Source organism: Dermacentor albipictus, chromosome 7 (genome assembly GCF_038994185.2).
Source record: "Dermacentor albipictus isolate Rhodes 1998 colony chromosome 7, USDA_Dalb.pri_finalv2, whole genome shotgun sequence".
NCBI lineage: Eukaryota > Metazoa > Arthropoda > Arachnida > Ixodida > Ixodidae > Dermacentor > Dermacentor albipictus.
The window spans coordinates 77,810,844-77,829,945 of NC_091827.1; the positions used below are offsets into that span (position 1 = coordinate 77,810,844).

A 19,102-nucleotide genomic window follows, 5' to 3' on the forward strand; every position below is an offset into this window, starting at 1 on the left:
AAAATAGTACCATTCGTATTTCTAACTTCTTATAAGCTTAACAGCTTTAATAAGGAGATAGAAAATTGGAATTGCGTAGTGACGTTCCACCTATCGGATCATCCACTGAAACTACAAGTACGGCGTTCTTAGAACCGGCAGCAGAATATCTGTGTTTTATAAGTCTTTCGGGATTCAATCATTAATTCGTTTACAAAGTCGCTATGGGTGGTCATCGAATAAATAGCGAACAAGTGGCCGAGGCGACTGATCTGCATGAAAGGAAGCTGGCGCCTACGACAGCCCAATACCGTGACTCAGCCAAACAAAAAGCTGCAGGTTATCGTCAGGCGTGTATATAGTTCAGGCCTCCTCTATGGACATACTCATGAGTAAAAGTCATATATACGAAAACTACAGGCGATAATAATAACGGGCTCTTGCATTGTATCCGCATCTTCAAGAACTTATATTGCTTATACCCGCGCACCACGGACGCAAAAATAGTGTGATTGGTTGTTCAGTGCCTTAAAATGCAATTTAAAATTCAATGCATTTCATGCGCTTCCACTCAGGCATATTTAATGTCATTAAAGCTCGCGGTCACTTTCACAGCACAGTGTGTTCTCACAATTCTTTCGGCCGTGAAATGCGCGTCACTCCCAAGTTGGCAGCCACAGCCGCAAAGCATGCACATGCTAGCGATCGCAAAGAGTTCTGCAAAATTTACCTCTTATGGTGCTCTCAGTGGCATTTAATGTTCTATTGCTTACGATGACATTTTTTTTTTAAAGCGACCTTTACTGGCCGCGAACTTTCGATTTCGCCGTGACGGTGCTCCGAGGAGGCACATGATGTCACAACGCGCGCTTGGCCACGAGACGTTCATTCGATGGACCACCAGCCATTTTTGCGCAAACGCGAGTAAGAGCGGGCGTGAGAGAGAAAATCTGGGGGCCTTTGCTCCTTGAATTTGACTCTGCCAAGGCGCTACAGTGGAGGTTTCACGCGTTTGTCCCCTAGACATACCGGCATTGCGGAGCGCGGTCACCGCCCGCGCGGTGAGGCATTGGGCGCGGACGCCCCATCGCTGCCTGAACAGGTAAGGTTCTGACTGGTGTTGTATATGTCGCCGGTCGCTTTTTTTCGTCGCGACGCTAGATTGGATTTTTTACAAGCACTGCTCAGGAGAGCACCTGAGGCTATAATAAAGCAGGCGGCGCAGGATCTCCAAGTCACCCAAGGGGTATCGGGGGGAACAAAGCTGGAAGCAGGGCGGCACGTGGGTTGGGGCCGCGGAGGCCGAAGCGGGCCAGGGGGTGTTCGCATAAAAAAAGCGGCTGTCCGCGATAGTGCACAGCCGATCTTATACACCCCTGGCCACCAAATGAAGCTTCCAGGCCCACTGCCTCACCGCGCGGGCAGCCAGCGGCGGAACGTAAACAAAGTCGACCCTACTCCGCAAAGCCGGCATGTCTAGGGACAAACGCATACAACACAATGCTCAGAAACTCCCTGCGTAGTGTCTAGGCAGAGTCGCATATTCAAGGACCAAAAGCCCCTCTCTCAGGCTCGCTCTTACTCGCGCCTGCGCAGAAACGTCGAGCGCCGCGAGAAAGGCTGCACCCCGCTGTACCTACTAGCAATTGGATAAATGCCATCTGGTGGGTCCAAAGTAGCGACGTCAAGCAGTACAGGCGGATCGATGTCCACGAACGGACCTTATCGCCGGAGTTATACGTGGCGTCGGTAGGTCCGTGTAATGTGGGATCGTGACAAGCATAGCCGATTCAGCGTTTAGTAGTCCTGAACGTGGAGTAAAGTGCAAGCAAATCCATGCCTACCTGCTAATGCGGGAGCATCAGGGATCGATAGGGAGCAACAGCGGGACACGCGGGTGGTGATTTGCGTATCCGGCAGTCACTCCTAGTCTTAACATATTGCTTGAAGTCGCGAGCAAAGCCACACTAGTAGTACTTTAGGCGTATGCTTGTACGTGAAGCCTGAATAGCGAGAGGCGGGCCATTTTGTGATTGTCGTCAAGGGGCACGAATGGCACTTCAAGGAGGCAGGCTATCGCATTCGAATCAAAGCTCGCTTTGTATTTAAACAGTGTGTCCACCAACCGGGAAAACCGGGAATTCTCAGGGATTTTGAGTAGTCTCGAAAAACTGAGAGCATTTGTGCCTAAGGAAAATTAGCTGTAACTTTATTTAAATGGTCGAAGGTCGCGGTAATGATGGCTCGAGTAAGACAGGAATCGTAATGAATCGATGCCCTGTCGTCGGCTAATGGTGTTGGCAGAGTACATTCAATGACCGACTTTCCGGATGCCCGATATATATAGTTTGGACGGCGTCCCGGCACCGCCACGTACCCCATAGAGTGAATGTATCAGAGCGTCTGAAATTTCGGACGCAAGTACCCTTCGCCGTCCAATTTTCAAGACTTCTTGCCGTGACTGCAGGTCCGAAACGGCATTAATGAAAGCCGCCACCGCTGCCATTTTAATTACCTCGCCGCCTCGAACCGGCACTCTCGTACGCAGGTCAGCTGGCAGTCGTAGCCACCACTGCGGCAACGCTAGACCTAGCTGCGACGACGTTCGCTATTAAGCTTCTTGTCGTTGGGTACCATGTTTTTCATTTAAAGAATTCGCTGCTGTCAACAATGACACCGACTCCGCCTTTGTGGTCCTCGCGATTGGCTGAGAAGCTTGGAAAGCGCGGTGCATTGCATAATACCGGTACTCGAGAGTCAGCTTCGCCTATGTACAGAAATGTTACTTGGTGAAGCATACGCAAAAGTATTGCGGTGAAACATAACAAGCGTGGGAAAGGGGCTATTGCCACGGGACACAGTATGTATTCCTTAATTATACACGCGTGCACCCGGTATCACCTGTCACAGTACGATAACCGATATGCCTAATACGTGTACCGACAGGTGTTCAGAGCGTTTTCGAATGTGCCTGTGGTGGTTTAAGCCCTTAAGGGCAGTAACTGACGTGCATCTGTTTCTTTCCAACTGGCCGGTTTTTCGGACGTCTTCGCAGCCCCTAAGGAGTTCGGAAAATTGGACGCGGACTGTGCAACTGACCAAGATGCTTCAAGTGGTCCGTGGGGCGGGCGAGTTGCGGAAGGAGGACAAGAACAGAAAGGACCTACGCATTGAGGAATGAACGGGAAAGGAAGCGTGCTGCCGCCGTTTTGAAGGAGCTTAATTCAGCTCAAAAAACTGTTGGCTGATGCCGAGATGCAGACGTCCCCCCTCATCCAAACCAAATTAATCTCTTTGAAGCAGTGAAACGTAACGCTGAGGAGTCGTGCGCGAGCTGAGAGCATGTCAGGACAGTTTAGGTTGACTTACGAGCTGTTGAGAGAGAATCTCAATTGTGACAAAGTTAGGGCCTCATATTACTGAGCTTGCTATCAGTTGATATAGAAAGCTCATATTCGAAAATATTTGCTTCTGTATGCATCTCATTTTTATTCGTATTTGAGAATGTCCGACTTGATTTGCAATTTTTTTCGAATACATTTTGCTGTGCATTTTACTAACCACTCCCGTCTATTCTCTTTTTGAATAGCATAAACACTACGCCTTAGTATTCGAATTGGATTAAGTCATTTTTTTTTCATATGCTCACTAGAGAGTGAAAGCATCGGGCGACATGGTTTCAGCCCGTCTTGACATAAAACAATTTTGCATCAGTCAGGGAATTTCGCAAAGGCACTCAGGGAAAACCTGGAAAACTCAGGTACTTTAGAAATGTCAACTTGGTAGACACCCTGATAAAGGACGCTATGGCGGCGAAAAAAAAAAAGAAACGATGACAGTGAACGGACGAGCATCCAAGGAGGCTTCGATTTACGGCCCAGGGTGTCTAGTCTACCAACCGGGAAAACCAAAAATTCTCAGGGAATTTGAACAGTCTGGAAATACTCACGGAAAACTCAGGAAATTTGTGCTTTTATCAGGGAAAATTAGCAGTAACTTTATTGAAAGGGAACGAAAGTCGTGTTAATGCTGGCTACAGTAACAGAGGAATTGCAACGAATCGTCGTTGAGGCCGTGTCATCGGCACGAGGTATTGCCAGAGTAGTTAACGATCGATTTTCCAGACGCCCGATTTTTCGAACATGCCCGATAATTCGCAAGGCTTTGCGGCACCACCACGTACTCCGTATAGTCAATGTATATTGCCCTGCTGCAGGTCTGAAATGGCATTAATCAAAGCCACCACCGCCGCCATTTTGATTATCTCGCCGCCTTGAACCGGCACTCTCGCACGCAGATCCGCTGGCAGCCGTAGCCACCACCGCGGCAACGTTAGGCCCAGCTTCTTCTACGTTTGCTATTAAGCTTCTTTCCGTGTGGCGCTGGGTTTTTCATTGAAAGAATTCGCCGCTGTCAGCAATGGCACCGACTCCGCCTTTCCTCGCGCTTGGCTTCGAAGCTCGCAGAACACAGCGCGTTGCGCAATGCCAGTCTTCGAAAGTTAGCTTTGCCTAAGTACAACAGTGTTACGCGGCAAAGGTTAACAAGCGTGGGAAGGGGCAATTGTCACGGGACGCAGTAAGTATTCCTTAATTATACACGTGTGCGCCCCCGTCTCCAGTCACAGTACGAGCACCGATATGCCTAATAAGTGTACTGGCAGGCCTTAAGAGCTTTTCCGGACGTGCCAGTGGCACTTTTAGCCCTTAACGGCAGTTAAAGACATGCAACTTGCCTTGTCTCTTCTGTGTGTCTCATCAAAATGTTGCGCATTCCAACCTCCAAAGACATGCATTCATTTTTTTCGTACTGCCCGATTTTTCGGGTGTCTTTGCGGACTCTAGGGAGTCCGAAAAATCGAACGTTTACTGTACAACTGACCAAGAGGGTACCTAAAATGATCCATGAGGTGAACGCGTGGCAAAAGGAGGATGAGCACACAAAGGACCTACGCACGGAGGAATTAACGTGAAGGGAAGCGTGCCTCTTTGAAGGAGCTTGAGGTCAAAAAACAAAGTGTTGGCTGACGCCTAGATGCAGGTGTCCCTATTCAGACAAAAATAAACTCTTTAAAGCAGTGAAACCCAACACAGATGTGTACAGGCTGATAGTATGTCAGGACAGTTGAGGTTGACTTTCCAGCTGCTGAGAGAGAATCTTAGTAGTGACAAAGTTCAGGCCTCATAGTGACGAGCTTGCTACCAGTTAAAATAAATATCTCGTATTCAAAAATATTTACTAATGTATGCATCTCCTTTTCAATCGTATTTGAAAATGTGCAAGTCAATTCGGAATGGGTTTTACCATTTGTTTTCGCTGTGCTCATTGTTTTCTTTTTAAACAAAATAGATATTACTTCTTACTATTCAAAGTGGATTAGGTCATTTTTTTTGTTTCAACATGCCTACTAGAGAGTGACAGCATCGAGCAACATAGTGGTCAGCCAGGGTCTTGACATAAAACAAAGTTCTGGCTCATTCAGGGAATTTTGCTAAGGTGCTCGGGGAAAACCTGGAAAACTCGGGGAATTTGGAAATGTCAACTTGGTAGACACCCTGCGGCCCTCAATGTATTCGATGATTGGTCCTAGTGCAGACGCTGTGTCTGGCCTAGGTCTTGATGGAGCAAACGAATGCACCATTTTCATCGAGTGGCGACTCTTTAGGTGGAGCGTGCGACCGGCACTAAGTGGCAGCGTGCTTGCGTCCGGACATGATCACGGATGTCGTGTCGGATTCAAAGATGGATTTTCGGTAGTTTTACGATTGCGTCATTAGATAGTGAGTGGAGGTGAACCGGCTTGGGATGTCGAAAATAGTCGGTGACTACTAGTCATTAAGAGCCTCGGCTAAAGAAGATGGCTCGTGTTCACAAACCTGTTTTCATCGTATAACTGTTCATTAGAGCGGCTACCTTCCGATCGTAATGTTTAGCATTTTACTTACTGAAGTCAGCTGACCAATGGCAAACCGCGCTTACGAACGAAAATCTTTGCGAATTCCTCTCGAAACATTTAGCTATTCTGCGTCATGATCTGTATCGGATGTCGTTGACGTTAGGCCAGCATTCGTGTTCAAATTTCTACAGTTTATAATGGGGAGGTGTTGGCGATAAATTTCGCCATGTTGTCTTGACAGCACTGATAGCCGCCAACAATGCCAACCGAGTTGGCAAATGCTTACGTGTCGGCCATGACTTACGACCAAACCAGATCCTTCAAATAAAGATAATCTAAAACAGGTTGTACATAGTTACTTGTGGATATGTCTCGCTGCAAAGGATGCCACCAGACGGCATCTTTATTTTACTTTATTTGCGGTCTATTCAGCGGTCTATTTACGATCTACTCCACGTGTTGTTCACCGTTCCAAAGTCGATAAAATGTGGCTTGTCCTCCGTGCCCCGAACTTCTCGCGTTTTGATAGTCAAGTTTGGCCTGAAAAAGAAACGAAGCGCACTGTAACCACAAAGTACCGTCGAAACTTTAATGGCAGCAAAACGTAACGCTGCCGTAATATTGTAAGCCAAACCTAACGATGACAAAAATGACCTGTGCCCAAGTTGGGGGGAAGGGGGGGGGGCATAAGGGGGCGCTGTAAATCAAATTGGTGGAGTTTGTCCGAAAGCCCAATTTAGCTATGGCAGAGGCCGCGGTTTTTTAAAGCCGGTATTACTTGAATTGATCTGTGATGCTCTTCATACGGTAGACTGGGTGGTGGTTATACAGGGGGATCATCATAAGGTTAATAGAACCTTTGAAAATCGCCTGTTGAAGATAACACAATTCTAGTCCTTGAGCTGGATTATTCAGAGAGGCAGACATGCACGAAAAATCGACACATATTCAACTAATTAACAATTCCTTAATTATCTTCTGAATTCATTAATTTGGGGCACACATTGCAATCTACGAATTGTAGCCGGCGAACTTGCAAGACGTATACACTTGAATTTCTAGGTTGACGCACGATTATAAAACGTTATCGCTCTTTAGCGCCTATCCATCCTCGTCGAAACATTATCAACCGTGATCAACCGTACTCAGGCGGCGCCTGCGTATGGCACGGCCGCGCGGACCCTATCTTGAAAGCGATCTGCGATGGCGATAGAGTGAGCGGAGTGCTGATAGCTTCGTGCGCACCGTGTTCTCGCCGCTTAGTTCGCGTTGAAGCGAGAGGCAGCACAGAGGTCAATTCTCTCGCTGCTGCGGGCCTTATGTTGAAAGCGGTCGTCTTCCGTGACGGACGGACGGGTTTCCTCGTTGGGTAGGCACAGAAGTGCTTACCCAGTTAAAATTAATTCCGCATCTGTCTGCTACGGCGTCCCTCATGATCCACTGGGGAGTTTCGGAACTTTAAAGCTCGCAATTTATATTTGAAGTTACGTTGCAGAAGTTGTTCAAAGCAGCGAACAAAAAAAAAATGTCAGCGTAGATAGCCGAAGCTGAAGCCATAAAGATTTTCGTTTGTCCTTGATCGGCTGCCATCGATAAGAATATCTCTAACATCACGATTGGCTCACGCCAGCTGCCAACGTGTAGCATGCATCTTCGAAAACCGTGCGAAGAGCCCTTGCGCAACGCTATACATTGCTGTCGCTGCTTCGTGGTCGAGCAAAATTGCCTTTCTTTTGTGTGTGTGTGTGTGTGTGTGTGTGTGTGTGTGTGTGTGTGTGTGTGTGTGTGTGTGTGTGTGTGTGTGTTTGTGAGACGGAGACGCTACCACTCAGCAACGAGTTCGAAAGCTGAAAGCAGGGCAAAAGCGCCTCTAGTGAATGCGGTGTTGCCTTAGCAACGTGCCGTAGGAAGTTACACTGCGGTGTATATGGGTAATTATGAGCATGCAAATTACAGAAGTCGCAGTTACACGAGTAGCGAAGTACGTTTAATTCTGCTACATTTCTTCTGCGCTCTGCGCACACGCAGAGCCATCATGCGGCAAACACAGAAGACCCCCTCCTCGCAATCTACGGCGCTGCCCCCACACGTGGCGCCATGATCGCGTCCGCCTTCATGGCGCGTCGCGGCCCGGCTGTCCGTGCCAATCACGACGTTTGGCTCGCATAGATCGTTTTGAGTTAGCGGTGCGAACGGGGTGCGATAACGCTGTCGCGTTCCACTCTTGAAGGCGAAGCTTAAGCGTCCTCCTATTTTTTCTTTCGAAGAACCCGTATGGCTTTTCTTTGTAGCAATTTGCTACGTTTGGGTGGATGTCTGAATTCCCCTTTATTCTTTATAAGCACCATGTTTACAAATTTCTAACTCCACGCAAAATAAGATCCCATTTCTGTAAACTGCATGCATTACAGCATCTAAAGCGGATAAGATCTATAAATAAAGTTACAGCTTACGTGTATTTGCTAGAACGTTTACAAGGGCTTTGCAAAAAGTAATACCACATATTAGTGGTAGGTGTTTCACAGCGGTGTATAATACGTCAATTTTGGCTGCTTTAGATGCACTTTTAAATGCGGTTTACACAGTTGAGAAATTTTTTTATTGCTATGATTACGATTTCAAAAATGTGTATCGAAAGTAGCCGGCTAAAAAAAATTATTTGCTACTGTGACTACAGAATAACTCTTCCATTTTAAAATGCTGAAAGCCTCATAAAAGTCAATGCACGTGGTTGCTGAGAAAGAAAATAAAACGACGCCTCATCCGTTCCCCTGTATTTACACGCGAGTCCGCGAGCTAAAGCTTCTGGTTAACGTGTGCCCGCCGAGAGAATAGAGACTTTTAGCTTGTACGCTATTCCGGTAAACGGCAGCGGTTTGGGCGGATTACCGGATGGTCGAGGCGTAAACGTGAGCGGCCGGAGCGGTGAAGCCGCCTGGTGTTGTAGAGCTCAACCAGACAAACGCATAGCTAAAACTGCACTAACTCACCATATCCTGCTTCGCCACTCGTGCAAATTTTTGGCAGCGGCGTAATTGTGAACACGATTGCGCCACTGTGGAAAATTTACACCAGCAGCTAAGCAGAATGCAGTAATTAGCTCTGTGTTTGTGTGGTTGAGCTTTGCGCCACCAGTTGGCGCCACCAATCTGGCCGCTCACGTTTACGCCCCTGCTAAACCGGAAAACCGCCCGCACTTGCCCGAATACCGGACACGCTAAAGGTCTCTAATGCGAGCTACAGTGCATAGCGCCTGCATCAAAGGGCGAGGCCCACCGTGGGTCGTCGTCGGGCTCGTGGACGCATCTCCAGGCGCATGCCTTCTCCCTGGCGTCGCCCACGGTGCACGTGACCGAGAGGATCACGAAGACGACCAGGCCAGACACGCAGGCGGAGGTCGCGAAGCGCGCGACCCACGCCACTCGGGACCTGCGCAGACGGGACCTCCTCGCGCTCGCGCTCCTCCTCCTCCTCTTCATCGGTCGCGCCGCTGCTCCGGCGTGGCCGACGTCGAGGTGCCCCTCGTCCCCGCAAGACATCAGGGCCGTATTCTGTAGAGGTCGTCGACATCCTCGCCGCTCGGCTGCAGCGTCGAACGCGTTTCCTCGAATGTTATGCCGTAAGAAGCCAACAAACACTGACACCAAGGACAGCATAGGGGAAATTACTCGCGCTTAGTGAATGAAATAAAGAAACCATAAATTAATGGAAATGAACGGGGATGAAAAAAAAATGGCTGTGGCTTAGGTAAGGTCAAGCCCAGGATGCGAAGCATACTAGCCTTTAGTTTAGTTGTTGAACCACTGTTTAGCTTGGTGAACTGCTGTTGCTTGGCTATATTTGGTTCGGCTAGACGAAGAAACAACTCATGCGTTACTCTGCTTCGCCTTGGACGCCCCGCATTGGACGTGGTGAGCGTCGAGCAACGCAGCGTTCGGCGCGGCAACGAAATGTGCGCCTGAGCAAGCGACGCACGCCTGAGCCTTAGAAACAGCTCGTTTCTAAGGCAACACCGCATTCACTAGAGGCGCTTTTGTACCGCTTTGAAGCATCGTACGACCAACTGTGCGCTATGTAACAAGCCGGAGACCATTGAGCACGCTTTCATTGAGTGCTGGGATGCAATTTTTTATTGGGATGTCTTGCAAAGAACTCTTAAAAAGGAACTGCCGATAACAGCACAGGGTATACGTTTCCTGCCGGTAGACAGCCATCAGGGCTTTCCGTATGACATGATAATGCTCCTGGGCCTCCATAGTCTTTGGAAGACACGGATGGCGGTAACGCACGCCGATGTGAATGCGCGCCCAGTGCGAGAAAATTTTGTTGAAAGCATTATTTTCATACGTGAGATATATCGTGTACAGGCAGATCCGCCTGACTGGTTGGGTAATCTTGATGAATTAGTGAATTTCAAGAAATTTTAGCTTGTCACGTTGGTCCAAGTAGTCCAACGTGTTTTTATGTATGTCATTTTGTGAATAAAGAAAAAAAAACTCGTGGCTCAGTGGTAACGTCTCCGTCTCACACTCCGGAGACCCTGGTTCGATTCCCACCCAGCCCATCTTGCAAGAGTTGAGCCAAAGCCACTTCTCCTCTGTCGTGACGTCACGGTGTCACGTGGTATTCAAGGCGACACCGCCGCGCCTGAGGAGCTGGGTTGAGCTCTCGTAATATGCTTCGCATAAAAACAACTTGGCGCAGGTGGCGCTGGCTAACACTGCCAGTGTTCTGCTGGGAAGCAAATGCCCAAGAAAGTGGATGTTCAAACGGCGCCACGGTAGAGCATCGCACGCGAAGTGCGAAGGTTGTGGGATCGTTCCCCACCTCGCGGCAAGTTGTTTTTTCATTCCCTTTCATCTCCATTAATTTATCGTTTCTTTGTTTTATTTATTAAGGACAAGTGATTTCCCCTATGTTGTCGTTGGTGTCAGTGTTTGTTGGCTTCTTATGATACGACTAATAAAAATCGGGCCCCTCGGTTAACCGCCTTCCTTCTCGTTCCTCGAAAGTTGTTATACATGTGACTGCTGCTGCGGACTCTTGGTGATGGTGACGGCGATAACCGTGGGACGTAAAGCCACTGAAGGTCATTCGCTGAGAAAATAACATACAAGGGGGTCCTAAGTGTGCCGTAGTCATGCCAGGCGACTGCACTGCTAACCCACCGCGGTGGCTTTGTGGCCGTGTGCCGCTGCGCTGCTAAGCATGAGGCCGCGGGCGCGTGTGCTGTCGTGTTCTGGGCGCACTTTAGTGGACCGCGCGCGGTAGAAATTAATTCGAGAACCCTCAAAGCGGCGTGCTTCGTAACCAGATCGTGACTGTGGCAAAAAAAGAAAACAAAAAATAAAGAAAAAACAGATTTTAATTATTTAGAGACTCAACCAAGCAAGTTCATAGCTCTTTTCGTGTCAAAGCGGACCAGACGCGCTAAAATATAGCGAAATCCATGAAGTCACACTGACGTACGGGCTCTGAGGATCCGGCCCAAAAAGTGCGAAGGGCATTATTTGGCGTTCATTTTTGTCCTCTTGAACTAAATGCCTTTTTCTATTGCTAATCAAATAAAAGTCCAAAAGAGCACCTCACCAGCCTGAATTGACTTAGTCGCAGTTTAGAGCCTTCTCTTGCAAAACAATCCTTGACGTCATGGATGGGTGGTGCGGGGACCTTCAATGTGACGGCCTCACCAGTTTTTCTTCCTTACTGTCTTATGCCGAGTCTCGGCTGAACGTAAACGTGGCCTCTTTTGTACTCGGCAATGTATAAGCTCGAACCCATATCTAAGCAGACACGGGTTTTCGTACTATACGCCACCTCGAAACCAATCGAAATTAAAGTATAGAGGGACCTTAATCGAAATGCGTTCGCCGCGCCAGCTACAGTCAAATTCGCGACGCCGCGCTCAGCGGCAGAGCACAACCGCCGTGGAACCACCTTGACAAGACGAAAGACTATGTCGGGGTAGTTGGCGCACATTCGTGTAAAACTGCGCAATGCAACGTATCTTGCACCCGTACACAAATGCCCGAACGCAGCGGATGCGAGGATGGTCACCGCGGAAGCTTAACTGCCAAACCACCGGACGCGTAATGTGGAAGGTGTGGGTTCGGTTTCCTCCTTGCGGCAAGTTGTCTTTTCGTGCACCTTCAATCTACCTTTAATTTGGTATTCGTTCATTTCAATGAAACATAGCAATTACGTCTTCCACGCTTTTTTCTGGTGCCACTGTGTGTTCTTATATGTTTCCTGTCTAACAAATAATTGAGCCCCTCAGATCCTCTTATTCGTATCGCTCGTGGATCGACATATATGGTGATGCAATGACAACAGGACATGCGCTCGTCCCCTTAGTTTCTGTGTCACTCTGTGTGCACACTGAATTTTCACTTGCGCACCCGGACATTGATCACAAGCTAAGTGAAGCGCTATGAAGGAGACTCGCGGTAGAAGAAAAGATGTCGAACGCTTACTCTGAAGGAGCAACACCGAGGATGCGGTTAATCCAGCTGACCGTTACACCCGCTGGCTTACGGTACTAGAAGAGAAACGCTTTGGTGTTGGTGATGATGACGGTGATGCTGATGGTTTACACGATATGGCGCATACCCACCACGAGTGTTGGTCTTCTCGGCCGAAAGTTGCGATAACGATGGCGATGATGACTTCAGAAAGTAAGGCACGCCTAGGGGCTTCCGCCAATAATAAAACGGCGTGAGCGCACGTTATTTTAAAGGTCTTGTATTTAAATGTGGCGGGCTAAACATAGGGAGAAGGAGAAAAAAAGCGGAATTAAGATTAATTTAGTATATGACAAGAAACGAGAGAGCCAGAGAGTGTGAGAGCAATGAGAAAGCAGAACCGCGGAAGTAAACATGGTGTTGATGGTATGATGATGACAGTCGGGCAGCCACTGTAGGTTTAAGTAATGGACAGGCGTTCTGTACATGGCTAAAACGAAAACTAAATGTAAAGAAAAGAAAGAGAAACAATGAAACTGCACGCAACAGCGGCATTAGCCGAAACCACACACACACAAAAAAAAACGCCAATACGAACAGTCAACGAACAGAAAAATGGCGGGGTAGTGATGCTGATGGTGTCAACCAATATTAAGATATCTTATTGAAAATACCTTAAAAATTATACTTACAAGGTTCATATAATTAGGGCCCTATTATTATGATTATCCGTCAATGTACAATTATTACCCATTTAACTAATTGCAAAACTTATTTTACATTTTTCTACTACCACTCGATGTTTGCACATTATGCGTAGCATCTTCTGCCGTACAACGCACGATCAACGAACCAACCAAATGCGAGGCGATATTAGCATGCGTGTAGTCCAGCGCATACCCCTGGATTTTTAAAAGTCTGCCGCACTTATAGGCGTGCTGTAATTGTTTGCGGCTGTAACACGTGACTACGTCAGACTATACTGTTTGCGTTGCTTTGAGTCTTCTCCCTCTCCCCCTTTTTTCTATCCTATTATTTTTTTCTAATGGGCACTACTTTTGTTTGGTGCTGTGGGATAAACCATGAATTGGGCGGTAGTAGGGAGAAAAAAAAGAAAACTGGAAAAAAATTGTAAATAAAGCGAAGATACTAAAGAAATAATGATCGCTTCTGAAATGTGTTACGATATACAGGAATAGACTGAAGATGTGCTAATAATGATGGTGGTAACTTATGCTGAGAAAAACATAAATTGACAAAATCAGCGTGGCATTCTCTATAAATTTCACTTATAAAATTAAATATGGCATTACATACGTACCTGCAGCTGCAACCTATAGTGCCGACGCCCACGGGATGCCAAGATGGCGGAAGAAACCATCGGGAAGACCGTTACATTGAATTGTAAACCTACGACATTGTACAAAGAAATTTCCTATCATTTCCTTCTCACTGCAATAGTAACATTGGAGAGCAGGAGCAAAACTAGACGTGTATGAACAAAAATAAGCAGTCGTATTTGGCAACCCCGTCTAGTAAATAAAAGTGCAAGGTATTTTAAGCACCATGCGCTGTACCAAAGGAACCTAAGGTGCTGAGAATCAGTGTCGTTTAATAGATTTAGCATGTTCCTCAGAAAGAAAATTTTCTCTCTCGCAGTAGTAATGCATACGACGAAGGTCATAGAAACCCCACGAACGGGCCTTGAAGCGATACCGCCGCTATTGCGTTCGCTGACTCATTCAAACTAAAGTCCCGTATAGACTTGCACTGTTGCAAATGGGTCGCAAGCCCCAAGGGTAGCGTTGGCCTGGCGGCCTGGGGCACAACTGGAAGCATCCGAAGGTGCTGGCAAAGGATGAGTCGACTGCTAACAGAACAACTTGTTTATTCTAGCATCGCAAAAGAGCGGCCGGTCAGGTCGACCGAAGTGGAGAGACGGGAGACCACGTTACTCGACGGAAGAAATCGGAGCCTCTGTCTTGGCGTCCGGGGGCAGCTGCTTTTATACTCTCGGAGTTGAGGGCAAGAAGGAACGCCTCGATAGAGGCGCACGTGACGGCGGGGCCCGGACACGTTGAGACGAGTAGTGGCGCATCCGCCGGGCCGGCGCCGGTCAGACCTCCTCACTTCACAGTTGGGGAGCTCCTCTCCCAGGCTGCCGCGCTTTGACAAGCGTGAGCACCAACATGCACACACACACACGAAGACACGAGGCATTGAAACATGCCTGGACGCGCTTGGCAGGAAGCGTTGCGGCAGCGCTGAACGGGCCAAAATGTCCGCCGCTTTGAACGAAGCCCAGGCGTCCGTTGCATCCGCGCCGGCTATACCGCGCGTCGTAGGCGAAACGTAACAGCGCCGACATCAGACGGACACGACGTAAAATTCTCGCAAAATGTTAGAATAAGTTGGCACTGACAGAGCAGAATAAACAGAGATGGAGTCAGTCAGGATCACAGCTGAAGTAGCACCGTAGCTGAAGGCGTCGGGAGTTTTCGGGAGTGACCACCCATTGTGGACTGTCCATTTCGGCCGTCGCTGATTGGTTGGAGCTGTATCAGTGAGGAGACTTGCTGGGGGCGCCTGTCTGCTTCCCACTGGTGCCCTAGCCCAGCCAATCAACACTCCAGCAGCAACCGAAATCACTTACATAATATCTCGCCCCCCTTCCCACACACACTTCAGTTCAATGAACGTCTTCACTCAAAGTTTCTGTGGCAATCACTGTATTTATTCGGATGTTCTAGAGGTAGCCTTCCAACAAGACCTCTATAGGCATCTGATAGGGAGGCGTTGAGCATTCTTAGGAAATATATTATTAAACTCAAACCTTACTACAGGAGCCGGTACATTTAGGAAAAATACATCACACATTAGTACTCCTAGTGGCTCCAACAGCCTCTGCGCAAAAATTACCTTGGCACAGTGTAGCCGAAACCAGTTAATATAAAGAAATGCAGTCCGCTGACGAACGAACACACAGCAAGAGCGTCTGTGGGAACAAGCATATAGATGTACAGAAATGTTTGGACAGTCAGTAAACAAAGCCGAGTTTGAGGCGAAGCAAGCGTGTCTGAATATATTGAAAGTTTGTGTGAATATATATATATATATATATCACTGTATCGAACTGATTGCGTACATGCATCCGTGTTTCGGCAGTCGGCAGCCAGTGCAGTTTATTATCAGTGGCATGCTTTTACACAGTTGGGGCATGCGCAGCGTTGCCAGCTTGCTACACGTTACACGCTCTTTCTTTTTTTTTCGAAAAGAAATCGTTATTGACAATTGGACAACTAATGAACCACTTAGAAAGTCAATTGGTTTGGCGAAATTGTTCATTGTAGCTCAGCCGGCAGGGTGGTCGTCTCTCACTTCTCGACCTGCGCACCACGGGGCTGGGGCTGGTAGAGGGCAGCCTGCTCGTGCGGAGACTGTGGCTGCGCCCGCAGTCTTGGTGGCGTCGCTTCCTCCCGTGTGCCCGCTGGGCTGTTGGCTTCGGGAGGCGAGCTCCAAGCAGTTTCTCTTCGTTACGATGGCGCACCCACAGACGTTGCACTACTTTCTGATGGCGATCTCAGAGGTTGCACTGTTTTCCGATGGCGAACCCATCGGGCACGTGTCTTATTCGTTGAACGGTTCCGCTGTTCGCCTAGGGTCTCAACGGCTTCTTCAAAGCAATCTTTCCTCTTATGCGAGAATCAAGTACGAGCATGGGCATACTAGCTTATGCTATGTTCAGACTACGTTCGTAAGGCGCCGATATTTCGCAACATGCGTAAGCGGAAGCGCCACAAGCCTATGCATCTAGTTCAGACTGCGAACGTAAAGGTACCGACGTTCGCAATTCACGCAAAAATCGTGGGTGAGAGTGTTAAAGGGTCGGCAACATTTACGACTGCGATATTACGACCGTTGCGACACAGCCAATGACCGATAAGCTTTCAGTTTTCAACAACCGGTGACGACACTTCCGTCCTCCCGTCTGCAGACAGCTCCGGGCGCGGGAAGTGCCATTCCGTGCGCACGATTAGGTTGGCTGTGTTCATGAAAATTTGTGCAGTGCACCTTGCGAGACTGTTTTCAGTTCATGTGGTTTATCCGCCGAGGAAATCGATGGCCGCAGATGCGTGCTCCGAACTTCGATGAGTGGTCTCATTAGGTTTTCAAGGAAGCGGGACTGCTGGGGCGACATGCGCATGAAGTTATGAAACATCGCAGCGTCACCAACTCGAATCTTGGCGAAAAGGTTGTGAAAATCGCCGTCCACGGCCCTGTCGAGAAATACTTGCCGCACCCAAACCCTTCTGCGTCGCCTTCGTCGTCTTTGTGCGATTGAATACATGACTATAAGTTTGTTTTGAGCGTGAATTTCTTCGATCTCGCCCAGCGCTCGCACGTTGACAGGAGCCATATTGGACCGCTGGTGACGTCGATTCTGCAGCTCCAAATTTGATTGGCCTGTTGTAAAAGCCGTAATTTACGCAGCAGTAAATGTGAACAAAGGTGCTGGCTTAACTGCCGTAACCTTCGATACGCCGAAAGAGCTGTTACGCGCGTTACGACCGTAGTGTGAACATAGCTTTAAGGATCTTGGCTTTGACGCGCCCGCTTCTATTAATCCTAATTCGAACAATATCACCTTCTAGAAGCGGTGGTAGCCGCTGGCCTCTTTGCATGTTCTGTTTATGTTTGACAGGCTGCGATTCGGGAGAGAGTCGAAATTCAGGGAGCGATGTACGAACGAAGGTTTCGGTGCACCAACAGTGCCGCTGGCGACCTTCGAGTGGTGAAGTTTTGTAGTTTAGTAGTCCCAGCCAGAGGTCGCTCGCTGATCCCACTTTCTTTAGTAATTGTTTGATGGCCTGGACTCCTTTCTGGGCGAAACCATTTGATCTAGGAAACCGGGGGCTGGAAATAACGTATTCAAAGTTAAATATCCGTGAAAAATCTTTGAATTATTTCGCGGTGAACTGCGGTCCTCCCTCAGTACAGAGCTGTTTGAGTAGGGCATATCGAGCAAAAATGCAGGATAACTTACTCACCACTGCTCCTGTAGTCGTTTCCTGAAGCTCCTCAAAGTCCGGAAATTTTGAATACGAATCATATACATTAATATATTGTCTTCCGGAATATTCAAAATGGTCTGCTCCTACTCGGTCCCATGGATGTTTGGGAGTATCCCGTAGAAGCAATGGTTCGTCGGCTTGTTTGTTTGCATGCACTTGAGAGCAAGCGCACCGCTTAATCATAGCAGTCATATATATAGTCATTCATTCGCGGCCAGTACATTAGCTGCCGCGCTCGTGCTTTACCATTTCCAATTCCTGAGTGACCGCGGTGCAGGCGCTACAACATTTCTTTACGCATTGAAGTGGGAATGACCACTCTTTTTTTCCTTTATGCAGTACGCCCCTGACAACAGATAGCTCATTTGCGTATCTTTTAAGCTCACCGTCGATGGGCTAAGAAGCTTGTAGGCTTTTTATCACCATCTGCAATTCGCGGTCCGTAGTGGTGGCATGAGTTAATTCTCCCATCGTTTTCGGACTTACTCGATCAAAAAAAGTGCTTATAGCATGAATTGCAACGTCTGCAGAAACAGCTGACGAATATTGGCTCTGAATGCAAGAAAGCATGTCTGCTACTATCAGCTTTTTCCTAGGAATGTGCTGCAATTGATAGTCATACTTTAACATGCTCAAAAAAAGTATTTGCAGTATATCGCCGAGCCCTTTTTAGGAATGGCTGTCAAGGAGCTGTGATCGGTTTCGATGATTTTCTGTCTGCCAACGACAAATTCGTTGAATTTTTCGCACCCGAACGCAATACTCAGGGCCTCCTTCTCTATCTGCGCGTACCTGCGTTCCGGGTCTGTTAACGTTTTGGACGCCTAGCCTACCGAACGCCAGTCTTCACGTATTTGAAAAAGTGCAGCTCCTATAGCGAAGGCCGACGCGCCGGCGGATAGCTTTGTAGGGGCTGAAGCATCATATATGGCAATGACAGGGGCTTGCGTGAGCATTTCGGGCAAGAGAGCCCATTCTCTGTCGTGCGATGCTGTCCGTTCAAAGATGGCATTTTCACGCAACAAACCACGAAGCGCTTTAGTTCGATTGGCCAAGCTTGGCAGATACTTGGAAAAGTAGTTCACAGCACCCAAAAGCCTTTGCACGTCTTTCTTGGTTGACGGTGTCGGGCAGTTCGTTATGCATTTCACTGGGTTTTCGTTCGGTTCAATTCCAGAAGCACTGATCTTAGCACACATGAAGTCGATTTGGGACGTTGCAAGTCTGCAATTATCCCACTTAAGCGTTAAACCAGCAAGCAGTGTTCAAAGTGTTATATAGCCTTTCGGTGTGCTCTTCCAACCTGGCTCCCCAGATAGTGATGTCGTCCACGTAAATGCGTACGCCGGGCAAACTGTCAAATATTTCCATCATCGTCCTCTGAAATACTTCTGGCGCCGAAACTATCCCAAATGGTAGCCGTAAGAACCGGTATAACGTCCGAAAGGGATGCTAAACGGGCATATTTTTAAAGTCTCTGCGTCTAGCAGAATTCGATGAAAGCCACTATTTGCATCCCGTTTATACTAAAATATTTCGCGCCCGCAAGCTCGCTCTCAAACTCTTCCCTGCGTGGAAGTTAAAAGTGCTCCCTCTTTATCGCTTCATTCAAGTTTCTGGCATCCATGCAGATACGCAAGTTTCCGTTTCCTACTAGTGCGGCTCACCCAATCAGACGGTTCTCGAGCTTTCGT

The 19,102-nt window shown here is 48.1% G+C and overlaps 1 long non-coding RNA gene across 1 annotated transcript; it reads right to left on the bottom strand.

The window, feature by feature from the left end:
* Positions 1-6,241: 6,241 nt before the first annotated feature.
* LOC135899028 (uncharacterized) lies at positions 6,242-12,460 on the bottom strand. The gene is made up of 3 exons (XR_010563497.1): positions 12,349-12,460; positions 9,152-9,458; positions 6,242-6,415 (listed from the first exon to the last, which is right to left on the bottom strand). It is a non-coding gene; the product is annotated as an uncharacterized lncRNA (long non-coding RNA).
* Between the last annotated feature and the right edge of the window lie 6,642 nt (positions 12,461-19,102).